This window comes from Anolis sagrei, chromosome 5 (assembly GCF_037176765.1).
Source record: "Anolis sagrei isolate rAnoSag1 chromosome 5, rAnoSag1.mat, whole genome shotgun sequence".
NCBI lineage: Eukaryota > Metazoa > Chordata > Lepidosauria > Squamata > Dactyloidae > Anolis > Anolis sagrei.
Genome location: NC_090025.1, coordinates 51,109,391 through 51,136,756, shown reverse-complemented (window position 1 = coordinate 51,136,756; position 27,366 = coordinate 51,109,391). Strand labels below are relative to the sequence as shown.

At 40.2% G+C, this 27,366-nt stretch overlaps 1 protein-coding gene across 1 annotated transcript in view; it reads right to left on the bottom strand.

The window, feature by feature from the left end:
- Nucleotides 1-21,882, bottom strand: part of FHDC1 (FH2 domain containing 1) — a 66,162-nt gene extending 44,280 nt beyond the window's left edge. The window contains exon 1 of the mRNA XM_060778832.2: nucleotides 21,745-21,882. The gene's annotated coding sequence lies outside the window, so the exon portion shown is untranslated. The remainder of the gene's footprint in view (nucleotides 1-21,744) is intronic.
- Nucleotides 21,883-27,366: the final 5,484 nt, after the last annotated feature.

Below are 27,366 nucleotides of genomic sequence, written 5' to 3'. Positions count from 1 at the left end.
TGTAATGTAATGAAGAACTTTGCAAGGGAAGGTGGAGCCTCATGCATGAAACAACATGGAAATCCAAACAGAGACATGAAAGGATTGATTTTGCAACATTGAAAAAATGCTAAGATATTTAGAGCTGGTTTCTCTACCTCTGAGGCAATGGTTCCCAAACATTTTTTGAACAGAGACCACTTTGACCAGGGACCACTCTCCAACATTAGTACCAAAAGGTTTACAAATCAGTTTTGGGTCAACTTTAATTCCATTTGGGGTACTGATTCAGACAATTGCATTGAATAGACTACATCAGCCCTAATTTTTGACACAGAACATATGCCATGGTCAGCAACAGGGAAGGAGTGGCAGGCGGTACAAAATGAGCAAGAATAAAAAAATAAATAAAGAGGAAGGAGGCTCACGGACCAGATTTTCATCCTTATGGCTCACTGGTGGTCCGCAGCCCACACGTTAAGAACAACTACTCTGGGGGAATAAGTTTCAAATAGAAAGCTATGCAATGTATTACCAATATACAGGCAGTTCCCAAGTTATGAGCAAGATAGGTTCTCTAGGTTTGTTCTTAAATTGAATTTGTATGTAAGTTGGAAAAGATACATTGTAAAGTGTAACTCCAGCCAGCCATACACACATACAGAGAGAGAGAGCTACAATATATATGTGCAAGTTTTTGATATCATAGGGAAGGGTTAGAACCCTTCTGGTGCTTGTTTTGCTGTCTGTGCCCCTCTTCAGAAGATTTCACCCCACTTTCTGTCCTTACAATAATTGGATTTTGAAAATTTGGCTTGTTATGGAAACATGGTTTTAGTGAGAAATCTTCAGTGGAGACCCCCTTTCCCCATGATAACTCTTTTAGGAGTGAATTCCCCTTCCTAGTGGTAGATTTCTCTCACTTCCTGTTGTCTCATCTTTGTTTTTAATATGAGTTCATTTGTAAGGTGGGTGTTTGTAACTCGGACACTGCCTAGACACGGATTTTAAGGGAATCAAGCAATACTGAATAAACTTGTATAAACTTGTTAGCTGATACTTTAATAGACAAGTCAATTTTTTAAAATGTCAGACTAAAACGTAATTTGTTATCAATATTACCATGGGAACTTCCATAGGAAAACAAAACACAGAAATAATTTGGAAAATTTCCATACACTCAACAAATCAAATTATATGCTTCCCTTTAAAACTGAACAAACGTACTTTAATGATAATTTAACGACAGTTGAATAATGAGATCCACCTAATGTAACGAGAAAGAGGCTGTCTAGGGCCTGTGAATAAATATCAGAATTGAAAACATTATTCATACAAGGGTTTTTTAAAATTGCAACTTTATGCCTCATGATTGGATGCCTTATAATGAAGAGAGTTTGCATAACAATGTATATCCCTGCAGGAAACTACTGCAGGAAAGCAAGCTTAACATAGGTATACCACTATAACCTAAAGCAGGGGTACTCAAACCTTTTAAACAGAGGGCCAGGTCACCGTACCCCAAATTGTTGGAGGGCCGGATTATAATTTGAAAAAGAACATGAATGAATTCCTATGCACACTGCATGTATCTTTCTTGTAGTGCAAAAAACACTTAAAACAATACAATAATTAAAGTGAAGAACAATTTTAACAAATATAAACTTATTAGTATTTCAATGGGAAGTGTAGGCCTGCTTTTGGCTGATAAGATAAGACTGTTGTTGTTGTGGGCTTTCAAGTCATTTCAGACTTAGGTTGACCCTGCGCAAGGGCCGGGTAAATGACCTTGGAGGGCCGCATCCGACCCCCGGGCCTTAGTTTGAGGACCCCTGACCTAAAGTCTGGAGAGAATGCTTCTGGAACATGGCCATACAGCATGGAAAACTCACAGCAACCCAGCGATTCCAGCCATGAAAGCCTTCGACAACACATCAACATTAAATGTTGTTGTTGATTGTAAAGTTGAGTTTGACTTATAGTGATCCTATGAATATGAGAATCTCTACAAGTCCTTATTGTTAACACCTCAGCTAAGGACTTGTAAACTCGGGTATGTTGCTTCCTCATGGGAGTTTATTTATTTGCCATGCTGCCTTCCTCTTTTCCTACTGCCTTCACCAAGGATTATCCTCAAATACATACAACTTTAGTCAGCTTAGGCTTGCTGTAGCAACATGATGAATAAAACAATGTTCTAAAGAAAACTTCTCAAAGCACTTATGATTTACAGTTACACCTTTCACATATTTTCTATTAAGTGTTAAGTCAACTTAGACAAACACTATAAGATGGATTCTAAAGTTTAGGGTTTTTTATTTTCTCTGTATACCCACAACTGACTCCATTAAGCTGGTTCCTGCGACCCTCTCAGTAACATTTTCCAGAAGATGGGAGATGCATCAAAGGGCAGAAGAGTGGATACAGACCTAAAATAGGATTTCTGTTAATGTAAACTATCGATGGTACCCTCCACCAGGATCCATAATAGTGACATGGGAAGGCAAGCAAATCTGCCAGATCTAAGCAGACTATTTCACCAATCCCTGTTTTTATCCAGAATATGTGGCCCGCCCATTGTCATCTCTACCATGATTGTGTTTATTGGAATGTTTATTTTAAGATTTTTTTTCTCTTTTAATGTCATTTCGATAATGTTGTTTGTTGTATATGCTTTGATTTTATTGCTGTATTATGTTGTCCAGGCTTGGCCCCATGTAAGCTGAGATGGTGGCGGAGTAGAAATAAAGTGTATTATTATTATTATTATTATTATTATTATTATTATTATTATTTCATCATAGCCTTTTCCGTCCCATGCCTACCCAAAGCCTTTTCCCTCTTCTCTGGTAGTACTAACAGAAATTAGACATTACACCAGTAGAAGTGCAACTTAAATCTGAATCTATCCTCATGCTCTGTTCAGATTCATATCTTTGGGGAAACTGAACAATTTGTTATCTTAAACAATTTTGTGCACATACCCTTCTCAAATAATTAATACGAAACCCTAGAGAACCATCAATCCATAGGTACATACTGGAATAACAGATTACTGCTCCGAAGTGTTTAAGTAATTTAAGTTGCCAACTGAGGCCTTCAATTCATATGTCGGGTTTTCCATTTCCTGGCTATATTCACAGAAATTTCAAGAATACTAATTTTAAATTCAATGTTAGAAAATAATGCCTCATCCAACACACTGGGCAGCTAAACCAGGAAATCCCAACTGGATGGCACCCAACGAGGGTCTGCTTCCAGGGGCAAACCAAGAATAGGTAATTTGGAAGTCCCTGAACAGACTCAGAAGTGGAGTGGGCAGATCAAAGGACAACCTGGCAAAATGGCACTATCTAGAAGAATCCTCCACCTTGTGTGACTGTGGAGCAGAATGAACAATTCCACATCAGTTTGCTTGCCCACAATACCTTGCCTCATGAACAGAGGAAGAATTGTTTAAAGTTACAGACAATGTGGTCGCTGTTGCCCATTTTTTATTTAAAATTATTCAACCATGTGTGCTCCCTCTATTATCAATTATATTCTTATTTATGCAATGCTTTTGAAACAGAATAAATAAAAATCAAATGTTTGTTGATAACAATGAAGCATTTGCAAAGCTTGCTAAACTGGCTGATTTTCCTTTTTATTTGTTTTATTTGGGGGGACCTCAGGAACAACTTGAGAAACTGCAAGTCACTTCTGGTGTGAGAGAATTGGCCGTCTGCAAGGACACTGCAGAACAAACAATTTCATATCTGTATGCTTGTCCACAATGCCCTGCCTCATGCACAGAGAAAGTATTGTTCAAAGCTATCGACAATGAGGTTGCTGTTGCCCGTTTTTGGTCTTAAATTATTTAGCTGCTTGTGCTCTCTTTATTTTATCAGTTTTATATTTATTTATGCAATGCTTTTGACATGAAATAAATAAATTCAACACCTTTTCACACTTAAGAAATGCTTCTCTATAAGGAAACAGAAAAAAACAATGTTCAAATCAATTGTCTGCGTTGCCAAAGATTGTTTCAAATATCTATTTTAAGATAACTACTTACTATAAAATATAAATGAAGACAATTATTTTTTTAAAAAAAATAGGCAAATAAAACTTATTAACAAAAACCACCAGTTCATTTCTTTGTCAACTCAACAGACAAAAAAAATCAGTTTTCTAGTAGTACATGTTAGTCCAGTTCACTGAACAACCTTCTTGGCCAAGAGCAACATGCAGCCAGTACAGCTAAACAAATCACAAACCTTTGTTCAGTGCTTCTTTTTTTGTCGTGCCAGGCCTGGTGCTCTGTTTTTTCTCCTTCCAACAAACCATAGCATTAATTCCTGCCAGGTCAGAATACACAAATGGTGGAGCAAAGCACATGGTTTAATTAGACATATACTAAATGTATGGTAATTGCCTTTACAGTAAATTCGTCCGTTGTAAGTGAAATCAGTTTGAGAATTTAGTATAATCTACTATGTGAATCCTGTGCACATGTTCAAAACTTCTAAGGCATGGTTCCAAGAGCTGCCTCCTGTTAATTGCCTTGTTATTGTTAACTCCTTGGACTTATGATAATCCTATGAATGAGAGACTGTCAAGTCACATGATTATTAATAGCCCTATCCCTGGGAAGTGGTGAATAAGAAATAATAATAACAATAACAACAACAACAACAATAATAATAATAATTGTTATTATTAATAATGCAAGGAAGCCGATGAAACAATAGATCACATCCTCAGCTGCTGCAAGAAGATCATGCAGACAAACTACAAGCAGAGGCACAACACCATGACTCAGATGATTCATTGGAACCTGTGCCACACATACATCTACCTGTGACAAAGAACTGGTGGGATCACAAGCCTGAAAAAGTTACAGAAAATGAACACATCAAACTCCTCTGGAACTTCCGGATTCAGACAGACAGAGTTCTGGAGCACAATACTCCTGACCTTACGATTGTGTTAAAAAAAGTATGGATTGTCGTCGTTGCAATCCCTGGTGACAGCAGGATTGAAGAGAAACAACTAGAAAAGCTGACACTATATGAGGATTTAAAGATCAAACTGCAAAGACTCTGGCACGAGCCAGTCAAGGTGGTTCTTTCATTCATAGAGTTGCCATAAGTCAGTGGTTCTCAAGCTGTGGGTCCCCAAGTGTTTTGGCCTACAACTCCAGAAATCTCAGCCAGTTTACCAGCTGTTAGGACTTCTGGGAGTTGAAAGCCAAACACCTAGGGATTCACAGGTTGAGAATCACTGCATAAGTTGAAGTTGGCTTGTTGTCAATCGATGAAAACTTCAAGTGAAGTGAGTTAAAAGAAGGCAGAACGTGGAAACATGGCTCACTATGTATTGTTGCATATGTGCACAGGATTCACATGGAGGACTATCTTTTAAAAAAAGTATTAGTCAGGAATTCCCAAAGTGTATTTTATTTACAGCACACTGAATTACTGTGAAAAAGATCACGATAAATGACATATGATTTTTAAAGCTGATTAAGCAATGGCCAACACAATTCAGTATATAAATTGCAAATCTCTAAAAAAAAAATCCTGTTCTGTTCTTGGGCAAGTTATCTATTTGGACTGCAATTCTCAAAATCTCCCATCCAGCATAGCTAATGATTTTGCTGACTGAAGATTTCAGTACCCATTGCGTAGTCAGGTTTTTAAGCTCCAAACGTCATACATGTTAATTCAAACAAAGCATCTCAATGCCTTTTCTATACCATGATTGTTTTTCAGTGGACAAACTGTGCATTGTAACTTAAGAGTAAGAGGGGAGATGAAATTTACTCTATGAGAACTAAAGATTTTTTGTGTTTTTTCCCCCAATCTCCATAAATACAAGATGTAAAAAGTAAGATGCATAACCTAAACTCTATGTATGTGCAGTACTAAATATTTACATAGGCAAACCTGTACATCCAGATTGTCCCCTACTAGGTAGTTGGCATTTTAAAACCTAGCACAACAACACTGTAATTGTACTATCAAGATCCAACAAGTAAAGGCAGCAAAGGCAGCAACTATTTTAAAGTTTAGTTGTTTCTGAGATTCAGTTTTCAAAACCACAAGATAAAAATATGTGAATTCGTTCTATTTATCCTCCATGTGATGATTTCACTAATGCTTCCATGAAACCCAAATTGAGCTTAACAGATCCTGTAAGATTTGGGACTTAATCACAGAAGTGGATATAGATGTTCGTAATTACCATATATTAATACTGCAGTTTTAAAAACAATCCACAGGAAAGCTTAATCTGAAAATAGAGTGGGCACTAGTTTTAGGAGATTTTCCACAATCGGTACAATTATTAAAATAAGAAGTGTCATTATTCAATCTCTCCTTTCTTCACATATCTGCATTCTAAAGGATGTGCAAACGTGCATCCAAAAATATATGGAGATTTGCTTGTTTACAACATTTATTTATCATATCAGGAGTGAACTGAGGATACAATTGTGATGTATTTGAGAAAACACGAAGTTTAAAAACTTGGCATTTTGTTAAATGCCCTTTGACCTGTAGCTGGTCACTTGGAATGCCTCTGATGACACTATAAGAAGATCCTCCATTGTGCATGTGGCAGGGCTCAGGCTGCATTGTAATAGGTGCTCTTCTCCACACTTGCATGTGGTGGACTCCACTTTTGGCCCCATTTCTTAAGGTTGGCTCCGCACCTTATGGTGCCAGAGCGCAGCCTGTTCAGTGCCTTTCAAGTCATCTAGTCTTCTGTGTGTCCAGGGGGGAGTCTTTCATTTGGTATCAGCCATGGATTGAGCTGTTGGGTTTTAGCCTGCCACTTTCGGACTCTTGCTTGCTGAGGTGTTCCTGTGAGTATCTCTGTAGAACTTAGAAAATCATTTCTTGATTTAAGGCATTGGTGAACAGGGGATGAGCCAGAGATGTCACTGCCTTGGTCCTTTCATTATTGGCTACTACTTCCCAGTGGATCTCAGGTGCTGCTATACTGGCTAATTTTTAAAACATATAGGTGGGTTATCAGGCCCCACTGTGGTAAAAAAACTAAAGGGAGCATTTCCTGATGTATGTTTTGGGTACATTTCACCAACCAACCACATGATTGATTGATTGATTGATTGATTGATTGATATATATCTCAACAAGGCAAATTCTGCTCTAAGGATCAGATATTGAATCTTAACATGCAAGGAAAAATCAGAACAGAAAAGAGAATCTCTTTAAATGTTTCTTTGACTTATTTTTTCTTTTTATAATATGGGAGCAACTCCTTAACATTTATACTTATGTATAAGCCAACCTCATGTAAAAGTAATCGGCAGATTTTAGGGGCAAAATTATGGATTCCGATTTGACCCACGGAGAAGTTGAGGGTCATTCTCTGGAAAGGTAAAAAAATGTCTCCTCTGGCCATTATCCCCCACTCAGGCATTCAGAAAGGCCAGGTGTGGCATCATATCAGAGAGAGTAGATGAGGTTGGTACTTCTGTTGGGTTTTCCTTTCTCCACTCTACTCAGAGAAGGGCTGGTTCTAATCCTGATTAAGGTACTGTACCCGCATTGGCCTATGCATGTCAACCCAAGTTTTGGGGGTTGATTTTTTGATAAAAAATTCTAGACTTATACATGAGTATGTAGGGTAGCTGTGTGACTATGGTGAGAATGACTTAACTGAAGAATGACCTAGCAAACCATGCCTAATTTTGCAGATTTTTTTTGTATTTACAGCAGACACGTTGTGATACACACACATACAATTCTGGGCACATTCCACACAATTGTGGCAATGAGGTCTTAAAAGACAGGTGTGTACTAGGTATTTAGTAGTCCATCTCACAGCTCCAGGCATTTAGGAGATATGACTGCAAATATATGTCACACTTACAAGTGTGAATTAACCTTAGGTGATTACTAGCATGATCACAGGGCCTTTCTTGGGTAACCCTCCTTTTAGGACATGAAACAAATGATGCCAGATCACACCAAAGCCCTACCCAATCCAGGATTCAACCTGAGGCCTTTCACACTACAGAATCATATCAATGTTATTCCTCTGTAACCATCCTGAGTCCATCCTATGGAATTCTGAAGTTAGCAATTTGGTGAGTGCTCTGGCTGGGCATTTGAAATTTGTTGTTGCTGTGTGCCTTCAAGTTGCTTCTGATCTAAAAAGACCCAAATCTGAATCTATTGTTTTTCTTGGCAAGATTTAGTTCAGAAGGTTTACCATTGCCTTCCTCTGAAACTTGGAAAATGTGACTCACCCAAGGTCACCCAGCAGGTTTCATGGTTGAGCAGGAATTCAAACCCAATTCTAAATGCTCCTCCCCAAACTGCCAATCCCAGTACCCACAAGACAGAACCAGGGTAGTGAAAGTGGAACAATAATATTGTAATTCTTTAATGGGAATTGGTCCCAAACACCACTGGAAGTCCACAAAAAAGATGTGAATGCCGGAGAACCACAATGACTGGGAAACATAGTTACATGAACACACACAAGCAATAGTTTCTTAAAATTCTTCAGGCAATATTTATACTAAAATAGTTACATACAGCTAGTATAAGATGATTCTCCTAATACCATAGATTTATTTATTTACTGTATTTATATCCTGCCCTTCTCAACCCGAAGAGGATTCAGAGTGACCTTACAATTGGCAGCAATTCAATGCCATATCAACTAACAATAAAATAAACATATACATCAACACAAAAAAATTAGAAGCAATATAAACATTAAAACACATTATTAAAATCATGCAATGCAAGGACATAGTCAAAAGCCATGCCAATCACTACTGCACATAATTCCACTTCACTTATTGCTCTGCACTATTGGCCAAAGGCTTGGTCCCAGAGCCAAGTTTTTACTTTCTTTCTGAAGATCAGAGGTGCTAAACCCATTTTCATCAAGGGCCACATCAGCCTTATGGTTGCCTTCAAAGTGTTGTTTGTAATTGTAAGACTGTACAAATTATTATTTATTTATTTTATTCACTTTTACCCCTGTTTTCTCTTATGGATGGGGCTCAAAATGGCAAACAAAATAGAAAAACAAACTACATAATACAGAAAACCATCATCCCACCAACCCGACACATAAACAATAAATCAACACATTGCATAAAACACTAATTACATAAATATAAATAAGCATGAAAACATATATCATTATCATTAAAATCCCTATGCTTCAGGCTACTGAGGTTGTCCTAAAATGTTAAAACATTAAACTAAATGTCTCCGAGCTCCAAGACTTTGGCCGCGTGAGTCTTGTCTGACCGAGAAGCTGCTATTGTGAGTTGTTTGGAAAGGCTTCTATAAAAATGTTTTCACCTGGGAGTGAAAGGCCAATAACGAGGAGGCCGAACATAACTCTTTGAGGAGGGAGTTCCAGAGCTGCAGGACCACCACCAAAAAGGCCCTCTCTCTTGTTCCTACCAACCATATTTGTGATGGTGGTGGGACTGAGAGGAGGGCCTCTCCTGATGATCTCAGGACTCATGTGGCCTGATATGTAACTATATTGCCCTGGCATTGAAAGCCTTGTGGGGCACATAACATGATGTCAGCATGGTGAACTATGACTCTGGAGAATAGGATTTGAATCCCCACTCAGCTAAGGTAACCCATTGGATGACACTGGAGACATCACGCACTTTCAGCCTAGGAGGAAGGCAAAGTCAAAATATGAACAAATATTGCCAAGCTAATCCCATGATAAGGTTACCTTACAATCACCACAGGTCTGACAATAACAAAAGTATTTTGCCATTCCTTCTTCACATTAATGCATGGTACTGCAGGCTCAGTGGTAAAGCACATCATTTGTACTCTGGAGGTCCTAGATGTGAGTCTACTTTTCCAGATGGAAGGTGATCAGGAATGAATTTATAAGTAGAATCCTTATTCAATCCTTATGATGTTTAAACATTTAATAGTAAAAAGATGAAATATCAACTATATTAGTAAGGGGCTTTCATATGATATGTGATCCCCAGGTTGTGCCAGCTATCATACAAAAGCTGACTGGCACAACCTGGGGATCACAACCAGATACAGTGAAGACATTGGCCCTTAATGAGACATGCTGCATCATCACGGGGTGTCTGCGCCCTACACCACTGGAGAAATTACACTGTTTAGCCGGTATTGCACCACCTGACATCCGCCGGGGAGTAGCAACCAATAGTGAAAGGACCAAGGCAGTGACCTCTCCGGCCCACCCCGTTTGGCTATCAGCCAGACCGTCAACACCATAATCAAGAAATAGTTTTCTAAGATCTACAGAGGTGCTCACGGGAACACCTCAGCAAGTGAGAATCCAAAAGTGGAAGGCTAAAACTCAGAACCTCAAGCCATGCCTGATACCGAATGAGAGCCTCCCCACACAGAAGATTGGGCGACTTGAAAGGCGCTGAACAGACTGCTCTCTGGCACCACAAGATACAGAGCCAACCTTAAGAAATGGGACCACAAAATGGAGTCCACAACATGTGAGTGTGGAGAAGAGCAAACCACAGACCACTTGCTGCAATGCAACCTGGGCCCTGCCACATGCACAATGGAGGACCTTCTTATAGCAACACCAGAGGCACTCCAAGTAGCTAGCTACTGGTCAAAAGACATTCAGTATATTGCCAAGTTTTTAAAGCTGTGTGTTTTTTAAATACCTTACAACTGTATCCTTGGTTCTCTTCTGATACGATAAATAAATAAATAGTAAGTGGCAACTAACATATATAGATAAAAATAATAAAATAGCAATGTAAGGAGAAATGGCTTCACTGCATTGTGCATTAACGGCCAAAGATGTAACAAAGATCATGATCAAGAGTTGCAGGGGAAAGAGTACTATTGCCAGTTGGCATGATCACAACAATGTAACCCTTTGTTACAGGAATAATGAAAGAATAGTAAACCTTCCTGGATAGGACAAAAAAAAGAGGTTGGATTAAGGTTAAATACATCCTATACATGAGAACCACCATTCACAGAATCAAGGGCAGACTGAGATTTATTGTAAGCTATTGAGGAAATGGGTTGTACTCTCCAGATTTTGCAATTATAGTAAATGATAAGCAAAAGCTACATTAAAAAATAAGAAAAATGCATTGAGGAGTGCTCTTTAGTTATTTGCTAAAGCCCACCTTTCCTGTTCCAAATCCAATATGGTTTTACGTGTAATCTTTCAAGTGGGTTGTGCTCAACTGTTGAGGATTTTGGCATGTGGGAGCTAGAGAACTGCCAATTCTGAAATATGGTTTACATAATCGAGTGAGGTGTTTAAGGCTAAAGCGTACCGCCATTATAATGGATTTGCTTCTTTGATCTACAATAAATTGGGTTCAGAAATTCTTTTACCAAAGCAGCAGGAATCCTTGGTAATAGGCTGCTTAATCAAGAAAATAAATCTCAACAGTTAAGAATCAAGCATCTAATTTAGGAGAATAATTTGTTGCAATAGGAACAAATAAACAAAACTTGACTAAGTCAATTTCTTTTCTCCTAGACCAACCAGTTTTTAAAGGAGATGTGCATCAGTAAATGACAATTCTGAATGTATTACACTCCTGCGCAACATTCATAGCTGCTCAGTAATCCCAAATTGCATCTTATGTCCAAGATAAGCATGAATGCTATGAGTTAGTCTCTGTTAAGGAAGCAGGTGATGAATGACCTAAGAGGAAATGATTAATACAACTCTTAAGTGAGACTAATGGAGGACTGAGGATGACAATGACAAAACAGATTCCTCCATAATAAAAGACAATTCTGCAAAGAAGAAGAACAATCCTTTCTAATAGAATCATAACAAAAAGAAGAACCAAGAAAAATAGAAGCTACTATGCCTAGTAACTCCATCCAACAAAGCACTTTGATATTTTGCTGCTTTTAGTCACAAGTGCTTCTGTATAAATGTAGAAAACTATTCTGTTTAGAGTTAATACAATTGTGTATTCAGATACTGTCTCTTATATGGGACCAAAACAAAGAAGCAGTGTGTGGGCAAATAGTAAACAAGGTAGATAGGTGTGTGCACCTTCTCATTGCCTATCAACTTATGGTGATCCCAAGCATTTCATGAAGTTTTATTAGGCGAGAAATGGTGAAGAGTTGTTCCTTCCTCTGAAATATAGCCCATAGCACCTGGTATTTTTTTGTAATCTCCCCTCTAAGTACTAATCAGAACTGACTCTGCTTAGACTCACAGTGGTTCTCAGCCTGTGAGTCCCCAGATGTTTTGGCCTCCACCTCCCAGAAATCCTAACAGCTGGTAAACTGGCTGGGATTTCTGAGAGTTATAGGCCAAAACACCTGGAAACCCACAGGTTGAGAACAACTGGTTTAGATAGATAGATAGATAGATAGATAGATAGATAGATAATGAATATGGCCATTCTCCTTTGATTTCGTCTTAGCTAAGAAATAATAGTAAGGAAAAAAGAAGCCATGCAATGAGATCTTGAGAGTATTTACAGAAAATGTATTGAAAGTGTTTTGGCGAAGGGGCTCTCAGTTTGTCTTTGCAGAACTATGAGTCCAAAGAGATCACCCCAGCATAGAGATCATGCCTACTGGCATGTACACCTACTTTGCTGTAGTTCTCAAGAGACAAACTCTCCAAGCAAAAAACTTAGCTAGATGAAAGGAAACTCCATAAACCAGAATTCACTGGTTTGCCAAGTGTCCTTCGTGCTTAAATATGGAACACTGATGTAGTCAACCCAGGACTTGCACAATCAAAGCCTTGAAACTTTCTGTTTAGTAGGGACAAAAGCATCATGTACCACACATCCCCTTCAACTTCTATTTTTCCTCTCAAGTTTAGCTGTCAACACCATAACAGATAGGGAGATGAATTCCCTTTCAGCAACACATTGTTATAAGTTATGCTTGTTATTAAACTACAGTTCATGTACCAGAGTCATGTACTCCCAGGAGGGGCCACAGTGAAGGTTCCAGACCAAGCACAATCCAAAAACCTGAAGACTTCAAATGGTGGATTAGATGGAAGATAACATGGTATATGTTACAATGGCTGTGAAGGTGGAAGAAGGCTGCAACAGATTGAGAAGCCACCACCATCATGTTAACCATGTTGGGACCCTCACTCTGTGAAGACTGTGTGTTGATCGGCTGTGCACAGACCTCCATGCACAGGCGTTTTCCAAGAAAAATAAAAGCCTTGGAAAGCCATCATATTCAGACAAGAGATCACCTAAGAAGAAGTTCAACTACCGTATCATGGGGTAGTTTGCTATTCAATGGGAAAAATCCATCAACTGGTGAAAATTGATAGAAATTGACAGGCTAGCTGACATGTGAGATCAACACAGCCACCTGCATTTTGGGATAACTGAGGATCATTATAGAGGGTAACTACAGGGATTGTCATGATTAAGCTATGCACATGTCACCATTCCATAACTACATAAAATCATGGGCCCTATTGAATCATGAAAATGCTGGTCCTCCAGTATTGACTTGCACACAACACAAAATTCTAAAATAGTGTGGTGTAGTGGTTTGAGCGTTGGACAACTATTCCGGAGGCAAAGATTCAAATCCCCATTCAGCCATAAAAATCACCGGGTGACCTAGAGCAAATCACACACCATCAGCCCCAGAAAATCCTGTGGTAAATTGACCTTAAGGGTGTCATAAGTCATAGAATCATAGAGTTGGAAGAGACCTCATAGGTCATCCAGTCCAACCCCCTGCCAAGAAGCAGGAAAATAGCATTCAAAGCACCCCTGACAGATGGCCATCCAGCCTCTGTTTAAAAGCCTCCAAAGAAGGAGCCTCCACCACACTCCAGGGCAGAGAGTTCCACTGTTGAACAGCTCTCAGTCAGGAAGTTCTTCCTAATGTTCAGGTGGAATCTCCTTTCTTGAAATGATTTGAAGGCACAAAATAACAAGTTTCCCCTCACCTCACATAATCTGCAAAAAAAAAAAATCATCCTAAAGTCTGCTTTATCAGTATTAACTTTTTTCCTATACAATGATATCAAAAATACAGTATGAAGATAAGCAGATGCATATTGGAGCTGAATAATATTGACCCCTGAATTTCAGTTCAGATTTGAGGTGAAAGAAAGGTAAGATATACATTTAAATCAATAAGTAGATAAATAAATCAAATAATCCTCTATCTTAAAAAGAAGATGCATATCTCTGATCAGGCTGCATTTGATAAAACATTGTACAGACTAGATAACATTCTCTAGAAAACCTCAGTATTTCACAATTTCAGAGAAGTGGGTTTAAAGAAATTATCTGGACTTCGGTGGAGGGAGTGGTCCAGCACAGCAAAATAAAATAACTTTCATAGAACCAAAGTGAACTGAACCAACTCACTTGTTTGTTTGATAATTAAATTTAGGAAAGATACTGTTCCTCTTCATTGTATTTTCAAACCCTCCCCTGTGTCTGTTGCTTCTGCTAATGGCAAAGGCATGCCTCATCATGGCAAAGTATGGGAACCCAAAAGAGAAAATGGTTTTATTTCCATGCAGATATCTTACTCAAGGTCTACCACAAAGTACATTCACCATATAGTCTTTAGTAATTACAAGGAAAATATATTAAGAAATATAGTATTAAAGGTACATATCAAAGTACATAGCAGCCTGATAATGTATTGCACAATTTTTTTTCAGCAGATGTCTCCTACCTATATCTGCATGCAAGAATCAAACTGGAGGCTATTGCCACACACTTTGCTGGATGTGGGATAACACCTTGAACAACCAGTCTCAAGCAAACTGGATTTCCAATTCTAAGAGGTCTTAGGGAAAGTTCCCACACAACTCAGGTGTTCAGGTTACACACGAGGTGGGGTGCGGCAGCGAGCCTCACAGAGGCCCTGGCTTATATTACAAGGTGTGAGTGACTGCTGGGGGGGATGAGCATGCCTCAGGCATACTCTCACAGACCCATCATGTGCTATCATCTACACAACAGTGGTGTGTACACAGTGATAGTTAAATCTGATTCGCATGGAGAAACCTATATGCCAGCATAAAGCTTTAGGTGAGAATTTAGCATATCACTACAAAGGAGGGGCAGAAGAACCCCTTTAGCATTATATTAGAAACACAAGACATTTCTCATTGTCTCATTGTTGTTGGCCTTCTGATTGTTTCAAACTTATGGTGCCCCTAAGGGCGTTGTCTTGGCAAGGTTTCTTCAGAGGAGATTTCCCATTCCCTATCTTTGAGCCTGAAAGAATGTAACTTGCCCAACATCAACCAGTAAGCCTCCATAGCTGAGTTGGGATTCAAATCCTGGACCCAGAGTCCTACATTGACACTCAAACTGCTATACCACCCTGCAATCTTATAATAATTTAAAACATGCAAAGCTATGTGTTGTCAAAAGCTTTCATGGCCTGAATCACTGGGCTGCAGTGGGTTTTGTGGGCTGTATGGTCATGTTCCAGAAGCATTCTCTTCTGACATTTTGCCTACATCTGTGGCAGGCATCCTCAGAGGTTGTGAGGTCTGTTGGAAACCAGGCAAGTGCGCTTTATATATCTGTGGAATGCCCAAGGTGGGGAAAAGAACTCTTTTCTGTTTGAGACAAGTGTGAATGTTGCAATCAGCCACCTTTATTTAGTGGCCAATGCTTCTGGAACATGGCCATACAGCCTGGAAAACTCACAGCAACCCATGCAAAACTATATTTCAAAACGGTAACCTAAAAAGTGTAAAGAAATAAGACCCATATGCAAGCAATATCTTTAGCATTGAAACTAAATAAATAGTTTCCAGTCTGTTTCCTTCCAGATGCTTTGTATTACAAATCTAATAAGCTCCTTCACAAACCAATTTATGCATTTTGTTAGTTTGGTCCAAAATACCTAAAGGGCAGCAAATTTGGGATAGCCAATCTTAAAATTTAACTCCTAAAAAACTTAGATCCAAAAAGCCATCACACATGTGAATGATGAACTGCAAATGATACATATGTATAGACTAGGCTTTATTTATTTATTTATTTGTATTCCACTTTTCTCCCATGGGTGAGACTCAAAGTGGTGAACAAATTAAAACCGATGGAAACTGTATGACACAAAATAAACTGATAAACAGAGTTACATAAGCCATAGACAACGAAAATAAATACAACATATTCCGCTAAAATTCCCTGGGCCTCAAGTCACTGAAGTCATCCATAAAAAGATATATCAAAAATCCTCTGTATATTTAGACTATGTGTCCATTGTCCAGTCCAAGATAGCCTTCATTGATATGCCTTACCCATCACAGCCTATTATGGGTTATCAGGAAAGACCTGCTTCAATAGGAAGGTTTTAACCTGTGCACGAAAGGCCAGTGGAGAGGGGGCTGATCGCACCTCTTTGGGAAAAAAGGTCCAGAGCTGTGGGGCCACCGCCAAGAAGGCCCTGTCTCTCATTTGATGGCAGTGGGACTGAGAGAAGGGACTCTCCTGATGATCTCAGGATGTGTGGGGGATGGTAAAAGGAGATGCGGTCTCTCAAGTAGGCTGGGCCTAACAGCAGACTATTAGGAAATGTGGGAGTTGAGGTTCAAAACATCTGGGAGGGCCTAAGTTTGCCCACGCCTGGCATAGACTCTCATTCAGAGATCCCAGCATATAGGGCACCGTGTATGTGCATGTGTTTGTATAGACATTATTGAAATTAATAATACAAATAATTTTTAAAATTTGTATTGAATATAACAAACTGAGACTTCTCAAGACAAACATTTTAGTTTGCCTTTCTCTTGATATTGAAAATGATTAGAAGATTATACTCAGACTGATTCACAGAATATCAGAATATGCAGCCCCAGTCTCTGTGAATAGCAATAAATGGTTTTGCCCAAGATAATAAAAGTGAATCGTACAGAGATCTTAATGTGGGCAATGAATGCTGAGCATCACAAACTATTTGGAGTTCAAACTGCTTTCCTATCAGAAGTACAATGACACTTGAAGCTTTGTGTACCACAAGGTTTCATCATAGTGCTCAAGTGTGGAAAGTCATACATATTCACTTGAAAAGGTAAAGTGAGTAACATGTGTATATTGAAAGCACAACAAACTTAATATAGAAGTGAATCTTTCTCCTGAAAGAGGAATAAACTTTAACCTTTTCTCTTAGTTCAGGCATGGACTAGCAACCCTGAACCTCTGAGGATGTCTGCCATAGATGTGGGCAAAACATCAGGAGAAAATGTTTCTGGAACATGGCCAAACAGCCCGGAAAACTCACAGCAACCCATTGATTCCAGCCATGAAAGCCTTTGACAACAAAATTAAAGAAAAGCTGCAAGTCCGCTCTGCCACACTAAATGCAGAAGATGGTATGCTGCTTCTCTCCTGAAACCCACATGATATCTTGACTTCAACAACAAATCAAATCCACAATTTTCCTAGTTTCCAACAGACCCCACAACCTCTGAAGATGCTTGCCATAGATGCAGGCAAAACGTCAGGAGAGAATGCTTCTAGAACATGGCCATATAGCCCGAAAAACCTACAACAACCCAACAAATCCACTGCTGAAAAGGGAGAATTTCCATAATCACTCAAGAAAGAATCATTACCTTCTACACCTCTTGCAAAGAGCTCTCATACTTCTCTAAACCAGATTCACCACCACATTTATCTTTGCTCCAGCAACAAAGCCACACTGCCCATCTTGCTTGCTACTAACATACACTTTTAAAAGTTACTGGTGTTCTGAAAAGAGACAATTCCCAGCTTTAAACATCTAAGAAAGAAGAGAATTTCAAATTTCCTTTGCTTCCAGTCCACACTTCCTAACCAAGAAGTTTGTCCCGTGATCTAAACAAAAAAAAGTGGGGGTGCATATGTGAATACAGAAGAATAGAGTTGTCTTGTCTTTAAGGGACCACCCAGGAGGGGTTTGGCAAGTGGGAAAGTGCTACCACAAGTTGATCATTAAAAAGCCTTAAACTGCATTTGCCCTTTCTCCATTTCATTCAGGACAGCTGCAGAGGAGAGAGAATTAGAAATGTCAGTACTTACAACTAGCCGGTGTTTTGACTGCAGCGTTTTGTTGTTTAAAATGCAAGGGAAATAATAAGCATCAGCGGGGAGTATTCCTTTGGGAAAGACCCCCAAACACATCTCACTTGAGGACAGCAACAAAAAGGGTTAAAGGCCCATTACCTCATCCTCACCCTCCCAGGCCTTTCTCTTTTTTATTGACTGTTTTATTTCTGGGTGGATCCTGAAGGGGAAGAGAAAAGACCAATTAAACATAACCCGGCTACTGTCAGATAGAGGCCGGCTACTGTCAGATAGAGGCCAACTCCCATACAGTTTGACTCCACTTTAACTGCCCCGGCTAAATGCTACTGAATCCAGGAATTTGACATTTCTTCTTCTTTGGCAAGGTCTTGTTACTTCATAGCTGTCAGGGTTTCCCAACATTGAGCCACAGCAGTTAAAATGATGTTAGGATGCGATGATTCTACAATGCAGATGAACTCAGACCACCAGCATTGAAGTGATGCTCCTACACCATCAACTCCACTGGACTGGCCACTTTGTCTGAATGCCTAATCACCATCTCTGAAAGCAGTTACTATGCTCCCAACTCAAGAATGGGAAATGTAACATTGGTGGACAGGAAAAGAGATTTAAAGAGGGGCTTAAAGTCAACCTTAAAAACTGTGGCATAGACACCAAGAACTGGGAAGCCCTGGCCCTTGAACACTCTAACTGGAGGTCAGCTGTGACCAGCAGTGCTGTGGAATTTGAAGTGGCACAAATGGAGTGGCAGAGGCTCCTTCTTTGGAGGCTTTTAAACAGAGGCTGGATGGCCATCTGTCAGGGGTGCTTTGAATGCTATTTTCCTGCTTCTTGGCAGGGGGTTGGACTGGATGGCCCATGAGGTCTCTTCCAACTCTATGATTCTGTGATTCTATGATTCTATGAATGGAGGGGAAAAGGGAGAAACATGCCAAGAGGAAGGTGCATCAAGCCAAGACCACCTTCCACCAGGAAACTGATGCCCTCACTGTGGAAGAACATGCTCCATGGTCACCTACGGATCCACCATCAAGAAACTGCACTTGGAAAGCCATCATACTTAGAGAATAAGGGCTCGCCTAAGTATGTAAGACTGCAATGATTCTACAGTGTCGATGAACTCAAAGAGAAATTCCTTCATACAAATGCAGACATCCCTTTCCAGGTCCCTCAACCACTTGCCGGAAAGCTCGCTCGTGTTCCTCAGAGGCTCCCCACCTGTTCACATCCAATGGGACTCCCTCTCTGAATGGAAAAAAGGACTTCTTCAGAGGTCCTTTGAGGCTTTCCAGAAGAGAAAAGAGGGTCTCAGGTGACTTGGGCTCTCCCACCAAGCCACAAAGACAAAGCAGAGGATAGCAGTCCATGGCAAGATCTACACTGTAACATGAATTCAGTTTAACGTCAACTGCCAGTTCCCAATGCTATGGAATCCTAGGAGGTGTGATTTCCCAAGGTCTTTCGCCTTCTTTGCCAAAGCATGCTGGTGTCTCACCTAATTACAATCACAAGATTCCACAGCATTGAGCCATGGTGGTTTGAGGGGTGTTAAACTGCATGAATGTCGATGCACCTCAGCGGAGGAGTCACCTCCTGCCAGGAGCGCTCTTTTCTCCTCTCCCTCTTCTCTCCAAAAAGTCCCTCTCCTTCAACTTTATGGTCCTCCAGAGCCCTGACAGCAACTAGGAACCCCGTGGGATTATTTGCAAGCTCAATCTGTCGAAGCCAAGGAGCCACCAAGCTCCTTATTACAACTGAAAGGGAGGGGAGAAAACGTCCTTCTCCCTCCCATTGCTAAGTCATTTTATTTGAGGGAAGGAGAGGGGGGAAAAGCACATAGTCAGACTTCAGCAATACAGAGAGAGAGAAAGAGTGAAGGTGAATCTCTGGAGCCAACAAGAGCTACCCATTTCCTAAACCAGCATAACCGCCTCCTTCCATTATAAAAAAAAACTTTAAAATTTGAGAGGTAAAAACAAACATGAATGGTGAGAAATCATAGCAGGGGAGAAAAGGGAATACATTTCAATGAGGGTTTCTGTGTGGGAAAAAATCCTTATGGAAGGGACTGAAAGAACTAAAAGTCAACTGTGATGAAGAGCTAAAAAAAGAAGCGACTTGAGAACATACTGCAAGTCGCTTCTGGTGTGAGAGAATTGGCCGTCTACAGAGACGTTGCCCAGGGGATGCCCAGATGTGTGACCATCTTGGTGGGAAGCTTCTCCCATGACCCCGCAAGCTAGAGCTGATGGATGGAATCGCACCCAGTCTTGGGGATTTGAACCGATAACCTTCAGGTCAGTGACCCAACCTTCGGGTCAGCAGTCCAGCCGGCACAAGGGTTTAACCCATTGGGCCACCGCAGGTTCTGCTGAGGAGCTATGGGGCAATCCATTGTAATGTGTGAAGAAAGAAGCCACATTGAATGGGGAAGGAGAAATACACACACACATACATATATAGTATACACATCAATAAATATGTCTAGTAAACTAATACATACAGTATATTTCAAGAGAGAGAGAGAGAGAGATACACACACCACATACATAGACACACACACACACATGCAACAAGAGGAACTGTATTATAAATATATTTATGGAATATAAATATTATATAAATATATTGCATATACAGTAGACTCTCGCTTATCCAACATAAACCAGCCGGCAGAACATTAGATAAGCAAAAATGTTGGATAATAAGGAGGGATTAAGGAGAAGCCTATTAAATGTCAAATTATGTTATTTTACAATTTAAGCACCAAAACATCGTGTTTTACAACAAATCGACAGAAAAAGCGGTTAATACACGGTAACTTTATGTAGTAATTGCTGTATTTACGAATTTAGCACCAAAACATCACAATGTATTGAAACAGCTGTGGATCTGGGTGGGAGGCAGACTGCATTGGTTACCGAACGTTGGATGAGCGAAGGTTGGATAAGCAAGACTCTACCGTATATATATACAGACACACACACTTATAAACACTCTCTCACACATAAATACATATATAGACATAAATCTGTCTAGCAAACCAAAAAATACAGTATATTTCATGGGGATATATATATATATACACACACACACACACACACACACACACACACATATACATATATATTGTATATATTTGCTTTTTTAACCGCCAAGGCTAAACTGTCCTCCCCAAACCTCCCCTACTTCCCCTTCACTAAAAACCATAATCTACTGAACTGGACTTTTTCAGCCAAGGCAGGTCTTAAGAGATGTGACTGCAAAGATATTCCCCATACCAATAATAATGGCAATAAGAATAATGCATTTTACTTGTTCCCCACCTCTTCTTGCGGCTGGGAATGGGAAACAATGCATAGTTAAACTAAATGCACCTAAAACAAAAGGACCATCAAGACACAAGAAAAAGACATGAAAACCCATCTTTGCAATAATAGTACTCAAAGATCTGGCAAGGTTTACTATACCCTGCTTCGGGGTATCAAAGGGATCCAGTAAAACCTTTGAGGCCAGCTGAGAGAAAAAAGGTGTTGGGCTGAAAGGCATCTCCATATAGATAGCATTGTACTCTGAATGAGTGGGTCATTCCAGAAGGAGGAAGGGGGAGATAGGGATGCCCCTTCCTTCTTTCTCAGACACAGAGGGGAAAGGAAGAAAAGAGGGCCATTGTTTCTCAAGCTCTCTCCCAAAGATAAGGAGGAGATTCCCCATCCCCACGGACTTACCTCTCTGGCTGGTGCCTGGGACTCCGCTGGGCTTGAATTGCTGGCTGCTCAACTCTGGGAACCGCCAGCTCCCTCCTTGCCTGCTGCTGCTGCCTCCTCCTCCTCCCTCTCTCTCTGCCTCACTGCAGCCAAGCAGGAGCAGCCCAGGCGCTCCCTCCCTCTGCGCAGGCGCAGAACGAGGCAGGGCTGCTTCAGGTAAAGCCACTCAGCCCGTCTTCCCAGCACCTGAGAGGAGCCCGACGCACAGTGGCTGCTCTTGCCCAGTCCTTCTGCAGGAGAGATGCAGCTCCACTCTCATCTGCTTGGACCTGCTGGGCAGCCTCCTTGCAAGCACAGCTTAGGACTACACTGGAGAATCAATGCAGTTTGACACCACTTGAAGGACCATGGCTCAAGGCTATAGAATCCTGTACAACCATAACAATATATATCTTCTATCTATATAAATAAAAATGTAATGTCCATTTGTAAGATTAAAATAACTCAAAATCCACTGGACGAATCGACACCAAATTTGGCCACAAGACACTTGTCAGGCCAATAAGTGACCACCACTCATAAAAACACTGAAAAACACAGCAGAAGAGATGTAAAAAGCCAAAACCAAAAAAAAAAAAAACATTACAATGCAGACACAAAGCCATATATATATATATATATATATATATATACACACACACATACACGCAAACAGAAATATACACATATATAATATATATACATACACAGAAAACACATAAACACATACTGGGCCACAGCAACACATGGCAGGGGACCGTTAGTCTATATATATATATCTAAATGTAATGTTCGTTTGTGGGATTCGCATGAACTCAAAAACCATTGGATGAATTGACACCAAATTTGGATACAATATGCCTATCAGGCCAATGAGTGACCATCACTAAAAAAAATGGATTTTGTCATTTGGGAGTTGTAGTTGCTGAGGTTTATAGTTCACCTACAATCAAAGAGCATTCTGAACTCCACCAATGAAGGAATTGACCCAAACGTGGCACACAGGATTCCCATGACCAACATGGGCATTGATGGGCATTGATTTTGAGTTTGGGAGTTGTAGTTCGCCAACATCCAGAGAGCACTGTGGACTCAAACAAGTATGTGTGCATGCTTGAGCATATGAATATTCCATATGCTCAAGTATGCACACAGATGGAGTTTGGGGGGAAATAGACCTTGACATTTGGGAGTTGTAGTTACTGGGATTTATAGTTCACCTACAATCAAAGAGCATTCTGAACTCCACCAATGATGGAATTGAACCAAACATGGCACACATGACTCCCATGACCAACAGAAAACACTAGAAGGGTTTGGTGGGCATTGACCTTGAGTTTGGGAATTGTAGTTCACCCGCATCCAGAGAGCACCGTGAACTCAAACAATGATGGATCTGGACCAAACTTGGCACAAATATTCCATATGCCCAAATATGAACAAAGGTGAAGTTTGAGGGAAATAGACCTTGTCATTTGGGAGTTGTAGTTACTGGGATTTATAGTTCACCTACAATCAAAGAGTATTCTGAACCCCACCAACAATAGAATTGGACCAAACTTCCCACACAGAACCCCATGACCAACAGAAAATACTGTGCTTTCTGATGGTTTTTGGTGAACACCTGACATCCCGTCGTGACACCCCTCCCCCAGAGATCTTGACCCCCCAGGTCGAGAAACGCTACTGTATGTGGTCTTTAGCCATCTCTGTCCAAGTGTGCCTCACCAAACTACAAATCCCACAGTTCTAGCAGTCAAAGTGGTGCTACATTGCATTAAATCTACAGTGTAGATGCATCCTCAGTGAGGCCTTACTCCCAAAGAGAGTCGTCCAGTGCCATGTGTCAATATAGGACAATTAAAAAGGCAATTAAAATGGGAGTCCTGCAAATAAGTCAGGTGTGTGCATTGCAAAGGTATATTAAAAAGCACTAATCCACTCGATAAAATCAGACTATAAGATTGCAGGATTTAGTGCTACGTTTTTAACAGTTATTTAATTGTATTTATATATTTTACGCTCTGATTTTAATGTTTAATATGTTGTGGATTTGTATGCTTTAATGTTTCAATGTGGCACTGAATTCTTGCCAAACTGGAAGCCACTCTGAGTCCCTTCCAGAGTGATATAGAGCTGAGTTTTGTGTGTGTGTATATATGTGTCAGAAGGAACTAGAGAAACTGCAAGTAGCTACTGTTGTGAGATAATTGGCTGTCTGCAAGAATGTTGCCCAGTAGACACCTGGATGTTTTACCATCCTGTGAGAGGCTTCTCTCATATCCACACATGAGAAGCTGGAGCTGACAGAAGCCTCCGCTCCCCAGATTCAAACTGTCAACCTTTTAGTCAGCAGTTCTGCCGACGCAATGGTTTAACTCATTGCGACACTAGAGGCTCCTGAGCAGGGTAAAAAGGCAATACTGGAAATACTGTTCCATTATCTGGGCAGAGGCCACTAGGGGGCACTAGAGAGAGAAGGATGGTCCATGTAATTGGTAGGGGAGGGTCTGAAGGAGGAAAATAATTTCCCCTTGTTGTCGTGTTATTCTCCCCTGCCATGTCCCTGTTCCTTTGTTTATGATATGGGAAGTGGGGAGGGGAAATAACTAACAAAAAAAGGGGAAATGGTTAATCTCCGTCAATTGCCCTCTTTCCCTCACCCCTCATAAAATGAACTATCACTCTCTCTCTAGCACCCTCTAGTGACCTCCTCCAGATAATGGAACAGTACCATCCAATTTTTTTGCAGTTGTTCAGGGTGGTATGGCCACAGGCTGCTGCTGTTGTTAACTGCCTTCAAGCCAACTCTGACTTATGGCAACTCTATGAATGAGAAACCTTCAAGTCCTTCTCTCGTCAATTGCTTTCCTCAGACCCTGTAGACTCAGAGCCATGGCTTTCATCATTGAGTCCATCCATCTGGAATGCGGTCTTCCTCTTTTCCACTGCCTTCTACATTACCAAACATTATACAGCCATTCCTAGTGAGTCATGTCTCCTCATGATATGGCCAAAGTATGGCAATGTTAGTTTAGTCACCATGGCTTCTAGGGAGACTTCATTGTTGCTTTGCTTTAGGGATCATTTATTTGTCTTTTAGCGTCCATGATATCCATATATCTTTTCTCCAATATGTTTTTACTCACCCCCTTTGCCTCTCAAATCCTTTCCTCTTTTCCTTTCTTGCTTCCAACACTCTATTTTCCTCCCACTGCTCAGAGGATGCTTTGATTGTGCTTTTCCTGCATGGCAGGGGGTTGGACAGGATGGTCCCTGGGGTTGCTCCTATTACTATTATTACTACTACTACTACGACAAAGGCTGGGTGGGCATCTGCTGGGGGTGTTTTGATTGCGCTTTTCTTGCATGGCAGAAGGGGGCTGGACAGGATGATACCTACAGCCTTCCACTGACATACTGTCGTTTGTTTTATTTATTTATCATATTTATACCTCGACCTTCTCACCTTCTCAGGGTGAGAAGTCTCCTTCGGCGTGCGACTTATAAAATGCAATATCCAATGCCACACAAACATAAATTCAAATGAAATAAACATATATATTAAAACCAAAAAGTTAAAATATCTGAACTCGATATTAAAACTAATTATTAACACCACTTAATCCAAAATCATAGTTCAAAGCTGTTCCAGTAGTCATTGTACAATTCTGTATTCACTTATTACACTGAAAAAATCACTGTCCAAAAGCTTGGTCCCACATCCATGTTTTTAACTTTCTTTTTTGAAGGTCAGGAGGGAAGGGTCTGATCTGATTTCACTGAGGAGGGAGTTCCACAGCTGAGGGGCCACCGCTGAGAAGGCCCAGTTGTCCCCACCAGCCGCACATGTGAAAGAGGTGGGACTGAGAGCAGGACCTCCCCAGAAGATCTTAACCTCTGAGGTGGTTCATAAAGGGAGATACGTTTGGACAGGTAAGCTAGGCCAGGTAAGCTAGTTTATGTTTATGTTGGTTAAAAGTGATCTTCATTTTAAATATTGTATTGTTTTTTCTTTCCTTCTTTCCTTCCTTCTTCTTTTCTTTTTGCACTACAAACAAGATATGTGCAGTGTGTATAGGAATTTGGTTTATTTCCTCAATCAGTTCACAGAAACACTCTCCATCCATCTGCCACTGGCCTGACCCATCAGTCAAATTAAAACAACAACAACAACGTGTCAAAAAGTTTGCCCATGCCTGAAATATATACATTATATATATAATAATATGATATAATAACATTTTTGGGACTCCACAATAAACTTTGGCTTCAAAAAGGGCACCGTGGCTGAAAAGGTTTGAGAACTCCTGCCTTAGGGAGTATGTATGGTTGGTGCCAAATGCGCACAGACAACGTAGTCATCAGCATATTGGAGCTCAGACTCCATTTTCAAACAGTGTTTTGTTTTTGGACTTCAGTAGGAACAGTATGCTTAGAGACTTCATTGGACTTTCAGACTAGACTCTACTAGACTCTCAGAACAGAGAGATGCTTTGGAATTTGGACTATTGATTCTAAGAATAATGCCCTGTGTTACCTTCACAGAAAACTACTTCAAATCTTATTTGTAACTGGATTGATAAACAAAGTACCTGTATGCAGAATAGATGAAGTTTGTGAGTAAACCAATTAGGTTACTTTTTAAAAGTTTGCTTATTTTGTCTCTTGAAAGCATGATTTAAACACAAATGTATTTTAAGGGAGAGTAGATGTTTTTGGGCAACTAAAAGGAACATTCCTGAAACTCTTGAATACACATATTTTTTGTGCATTGGTATATCTTTGTCCCTAACAGTTCAAGGAGATACCTAGGTACATCAGTTTAACAGCTGAGAAACCTGGTTGCCTTGAATAATTATGGTGAATGCCATTTTCCCAAAAAGGTTATGGCATCATTTCCAAAAAGGTTGTGACTTCTAACAAGGTCATGCCTTTCCTGTGACCAGTTATTTTCCAAAAAATTATGGAGATTCACAATTTCCAAAACAAAACAATATAGGAACAAGGCAGAGGTGGAGTCTGAGTTGCAAAATATGCAACCATTTTATTTGAATCTATAGTCTTCTATTTCATCTTCCATTTCACAGAAGACAAGCTGATAAAGCCCAGAGGCAAGTAATATATAGAAGAGATTGGCAAAGAGTGACCTCATGCCCCTGCTAAACATATATCTTCCTTATACAAAGATATCATTATCCTCAAAATCTCGCTGCCTTTTTCCTCTCCCAGTATTTTTCTTTCTTTCTTCTGGGGGCACTTCAAATTAAACCACCAGGCTTCAACTATCTGCCACTCTTATTTTCTAACAATGCCTCTGGAGCCATTGCTGGAGGGTGAAACTGTACTTTGCTTTGTAGCATGCCAGTATCTCAAATAATTATTTTAAAATTTAAATACCTTTACAAACCAAGAAGGGCAAAGAAGCTGCTTGGCAGCACATTGGAGCTGAGCCATCAGTCTTCCTGGAATGCCCGCTTTTTAGTCCACAAAGGACATAAAATAGCAAAATTGAAAAAAGTGTCCTTTCTCCCACTTTCTAGACCAGCCATGTATATTTTTTTACATACAGCAGAAGTGTTCAAAACAGACCCAGTCAATGCT